Raw genomic sequence first — 5,999 nt, forward strand, 5'->3', positions numbered from 1 at the left:
ATGAGATGGATTGATTCAGTGACTGGAGTAATGGGGTTGGTGTGTCAGAGATAGTAAGATTGGCCCAGGATAAAGCAGGCTTTAGGGCTGTTGTACATAGAGCCGATATGAGTTACAGGTGACTTGATGGCACATAACAACAACAACAACAGGAACTTAGAATTGGATAATACAAAGGGAAGAACTCAATCTACATTTCTTAAGTGAAAAGAACTTAAAAACAAATTCAATCCTCAAGTTGAAATATTTATTGATGCTATAGGCAAAATATTGAATGATTCAAGAAGCATCAAAGGAAAATGGAGAGAATATACAGAATCACTCTACCAAAAAGACACAGAAACATTTCAGGCAGAATAATTTCAGGAATTATAATCAAAAGCTGTTATCATTCATTCAATGGTAATGAAAGAAAAGTTCAAGCTACATTGAAGACAATGGAAAAAATATAAAGCCCCTATAATCAATGAGATAAGGAGTCTGACGGCCTAGTGGCAAGAAGCTGTGATGCAATCCTAAAGGCATGAAGTTTGAGTCCACTAGTTGCCTTGCACGGGAAGGATGATCTATCTCCTCCCATGCAGTATACTGCCTCTAAAAACTTGCTGGAGTGTGAGCTATGGGTCGATTCTGACTCGACAGTACACTACCACCACCACAACAAACACACACAATAAATGGGACATTAGTTGATATGTTTCCAATGACAGATGCAGCCCTAGACTTCCTCATCAGTCTATGCCAGGTACTTTGGAGGACAGCTGTCTGGATGACTGAGTGGAAAATATCCATTTTTCCCCCTCATTCCTAAAAAACGTGATCCAACAGAATGTTGAAATTGTCAATGTCATTAATATTACATGCAAGTAAAATACTGTTGCTGTTCATTTAAAAAATTACTAGGACAGTACAAAAATAAAGAACTTCCAGAAGTTCAAGCTGGATTCAGAAGAAGCTGTGACACCAGGGATATAATTTTTATGTCAGATAGATCCTGGCCAAAAGTAAAGATTACCAGAAGAATGTCTACTTGTGCTTTATTGACTATGCAAAAGCATTCGCCTGTGTAGATAATAACAAGTTATAGTTAACATTGAGAAGAATGGGAATCCCAGAGAGCTTACTTGTGCTCAAATGAAATCTATACCAAGAACAAGAGGCTGTTGTATGAACAGAGCAAGGGAACACTACTATGTTTAATATTAGGAAAGGTTTGCATTAGGGTTGTATCCTTTCCCCATATATATTCAATCTGTACGCTGAGCAAATGATTCAAGAAGCTGGACTCTGTGAGAAGAATGAAGCATCAGGATTGCAGGAAGATTCATCAATAACCTTTATTATGTTGATTCTACAACCTTGGTTTTTCGAAGTGAGGAGGACTTGAAACATTTGTTGTAGAAGACTAAAGAATACAGTATTCAATATGGATTGCATCTCAACATCAAGAAAATCAGAATTCTCACCACTGGACCTATAGACAACATCATGATAGAGAAAAGATTGAAACTGTCAATGACTTAATCTTACTTGGATCCATAGTTAATGTAATTGGTACCAGCAGTGAGGAGATTAGGAAGTGTACTGCATTGGGAAAGTCAGCAGTTAAGGATCTCTCCAAATTATTGAGGAGCAATGATGTTAGTTTGAGGAGTAAGGTGTACCTGATTCAAGTCATGATCTTTTCAATCAAATATTATGCATCTGAGAGCTGGACAATGAATAAGAGTGACAAGAAAAAGTGATCCCTTTCAACTGTGGTGTTGTTGGAGAAGAGGGCTGAATATCCCATGGACTGCCAAAAGAACACATAAATATGACTTAGAGCGAGTCAGCCTGAGTGCTCCTTTGGAGGCAAAGATGATAAAATATTGTCTCGCATACTTTGGGTATGTGGCTAAGAGAAGTAAGTTATTCCTTCCAGAGAGACATCATGCTAGCGAAGGTGGAGGAACGGTAAAAGAAAGGAAGACCCTTAACCAGGTGGATTGACACAATGACAGCAGCAATAGGCTCAAGTGTGTCAGAAATTGTGAGGATGGCACAAGATAGGACAGGGTTCCCATCTGTTGTTCATAGGGTAGCTATGAGTCAAACATTATTTGATGGCACATGATAACAACAGGACAATAAAGAATGTAAAAGAGTAGCTTTTTAAATTGTATATATGTTGAATGTATATTAATGAATATAATATGTTGACTGTATTAGTTTTAGTGAAATACATTATTAAAATGAAATTCATCTCATCTTTTCTGTCTTTTTCTATGGCTAACATAAGAACTTAAATTATATATGTGACTTCACATTGTATTTCCACTGGAAGGTACTAGTGTAATTTCCAAACCAAGAGTCCACAAATTACTGCTTCCTGGCCAAATTTAGCCCACCACCTGGTTTTGCACAGACCCACAGCCAAGAAAGGTTTACATATTTAAGCAGTTAAAGAAAATCAAAGGAAGAGCTATATTGCAAGATATTTTAATATCATATGAAATTAAAATGTTAGCACTCTTAAACAAAGTTTTATTGATGTTTATTGACAAATGAAATTCATTTTCTGTGTTTGCTTTCACATGACAATGTCAAAAGAAACTTCAAGGTTTGCAGACCTTTGAATATACACTATCTAGTCCTGTGATAACAAATTTGCTAACTTTTGTCATTTGTTTTTGTATGTGAAATGTAAAATGCCAGTGAACAAACTCTACCCCAAATTCACGTTGAGCACAAACTTTAAAGGAGCACCAAAACAAAAATCAATAATATTTTAAGTTTTTTAAGGAAAACCACTTGCAAATTACTATAGCAAACCAACAGTGGAAACACTACCAAAATTTTACGTTCATCCGATAATACTGAAAGAGAGCTCTGGAAGCACAATCTTCAAGGAGCTACACTGCTAATCCCAAAGTAGAGCCTCCAGTGGTTCATATACACCAGCAGGTCTGTCAGAGAAAGGTGGAAAGTTCCAGCTAGATGGTAATTGACAATAACAACAGTAATGGAGAAGCTTTGGCAGCAGTTAAGTGTTTGTCTGCTAACCAAAAGGCTGGAGGTTTGAGACCACCAAGCAGTTCTTCATTCTTAGAAAGACTGATAAATCTCTCCCAGAAAGACTGCGACTTAGGAAATTTGACCAGCAATTCTACTCTGTCACTCAAGGGGTTGTTAAAAAAATCCACTCAGCCATAGCAGCATTACTGTCCAATCCAGAAATCTTGCTTCTGCTAATGATCTCTTGATGTGTGAAGGAAGATAGTCCTGAGGTTGGTGTCTAAAAACTCTTGGAGTTTTCTGGGTTCATTTAGAATGGTTTCCTGGGCATATTCTCATGGCCCAGTTGCAAAGAGCCCCACTCTCAGATCTCATTTCTTTATATGGCATGTTGTTTTTGTTAGACGTCGTGCAGTTGAGTATGATCCATAGTGACCCTATCAACAACAGATCTGAACCTTGTCTCATCCTGTGCCATCCTCACACTTCCTGACACACTAGAGCCCATTGTGGCAGTCACTGTGTTAATCTACCTGGTTGAGGGTCTTTCTCTCCCTTGCCTATGCTCTCCCTTTCCGAATATCATGTTCCTCTCCAACAACAGCCTCTCCTAGCACCACCCCTGCAGTTTGTAAGGTGTCTTTGTCTCCAATGAACACTCTGTATGCACCCTTTCTGAGACATATCTATTTGTTCTTTTGACCATACGTGGGATGTTCGGTGCTCTTCTCCAAAACCACAGCTCAAGGGCATTAATTTCTTCTTCTGTCATCCTTATTAATTGTCCAGCTCTCAGATGCATAACAAGTCATCAGACCGTGGCTTGAATCAGACTCACCTTAATCATCGAACTGATATCATTACTTCTCCGTAATTTGGAGAGATCCCTGACTGTAGACTTTGCCAGTGCAATACATCTTCTGATCTCCTGACTGCTGGTACCAATTGTATTGACTATGGATCCAAGTATGATTAAGCCAATGACAGCTTCAATCTTTTCTCCATCTCTTCTGCAACAAGTGTCTCACATCTGCATTATGTAGGTTATTGATGAGTCTTCCTCTGACCATGATGAAAAACCTATGAATAGTAAAGGAACACAGGTAGGTATTTTCCATTGGGTCCTAAAAATTATAGGCAGATCCTGCATCCCAGCTCCAGGTGTCTTTCACTTAAAGTTCAAGATAAAATTTGTAATTACACAGAGTCCATACCCTAAACCCCAGTTCTAGTTAAACATATCTGAGTCACAAAGGGAGAGTATAGAGTCCTGAGTTAAAGGAGGAAGATGGATTTCACTCAGCTGTGAAATCCCACCTCAGGAGTCATCTAGGAGTTAAAGAGGGGAGGAGTGTAAAGCAAATTGGCGAGGCTAATGCTAGATAAGGACACATTCACTGTCGGTGGTAACCCTACTTAGTATAAACAACCAATGCTCTTGGATGCCATCTGAAAGGCTGAAGGTTTAAGTGCACCCACAGGTGCCTAAGCTGGTGAACTACTTCTGAATAATCAGTCCTTGAAAACTGTAGGGAGCACAGTTCTACTTTGACACATGTGAGATAGCAGTGTATCAGAATTTACTTGATCACAATGGTTTTGACTCTTCTTGGCTCACAAGAATGTTCCATCAGAAAATTCAGTCCCACAGGAAAGTCTTAAAAAGAAAAGAACCACTCAGTGGTCAGATAAATTTGAGACATGCTCCTAGTATATCCTGTGTCTGAAATCCATAATGTTCATTGGCATATGGAAGAATCTAAAAAGACACGCATTAAAGAAAATAAACATTTTGGCCACACCACTCTTTTATGCATGTGATTAATGGTCTATAGAACATTCTTTGAGAAACAATTAGTGAATAGCATATTAATTAGGAAGCATATTTCATGAGGAAAGAGTAATTTCCAAGAATAAAAGAAGCATGCTGGATTACCAGAAAAAAATACAAAATCCTGGGTTATTTGGATTTTAAATAAACAGCAAAATATTTTGTAATAAAAGTAAATCTCATGTATCAGTGTATCTGACATTCAAATTTTAGTGGGTATTTCCTATTGTCATTAGTTAAATCTGATAACCTGAGAAATAAACTCATTTTGTCCTATCTCTAATAACATGTACTAAAATGAGGTCTTGTGAAAATGGAAAGGTTGGAGAAAGTGGAAGAGACAGATACTTCCGTAAATAATTCCCAAGCCCTCATTGTTAAGCACATAACTGCTGCTGTTTGCTGCTCTGTGGAGGTATTAAAATGCTGTTATGCCTCAGAGACAGGTTCAATTTATCTCATTGGGACAATAAGTACAGTGCCAAAAATCCACAATATTTGGAGGGTCTATGAAAAATGGAGGGAAAATTGAAGATAATACAGTCTGGATTGTATTTGTCTTTCAATGGCACAAAAATAAAATAATATTTTAAATATTTTTAAAGAGAAACAGATCCACAAAGACAAAGTGCCTGGAAGTTACAAAAGTCATAATGCCACACAGCACAGAAATTTTTATTCAAATGTCCACGTGTTTTTTGGTTTTGACTAGAACCTCCAAAATGCTGTAAGTTATACCACTAGTATTTCAAATATCAATAATGTCACCGATGGTGTACACATTTTAGTAGATCTTTCAGACTAAAACAAATAAAGGGGGAAAGATTTGGTTATCTGCTTCAGAGAATGGCCATTTAAAATGCTATTGATCAAACAGAGTATTGTCCAATTTAGTGGTGGAAGATGAATCCCAAGGTACGAAGACACTCAAAATGTACAGTGACAATGAACTTGAGCACACCAATGATTATGAAGAAAGTTCAGGAATAGACAAATTATATTCTGTTTTGCATGAGGCTCCCGTTATTCATAGCCAACTCACTGACAATGAAAAACAGTAACAGGAATTTTATAGGAAAATAAAAATTAATCCTATTCTCCTGAGGAGTACTCAGAAGCTGTGTTGTAATTGTTGTTGACAGGTGTGTTCGAATCGACTATGATTCACTGA

This window comes from Elephantulus edwardii, unplaced genomic scaffold (genome assembly GCF_000299155.1).
Source record: "Elephantulus edwardii isolate Elephantulus edwardi_28Jun2011 unplaced genomic scaffold, EleEdw1.0 scaffold00059, whole genome shotgun sequence".
In the NCBI taxonomy this organism is placed as follows: Eukaryota; Metazoa; Chordata; class Mammalia; order Macroscelidea; family Macroscelididae; genus Elephantulus; species Elephantulus edwardii.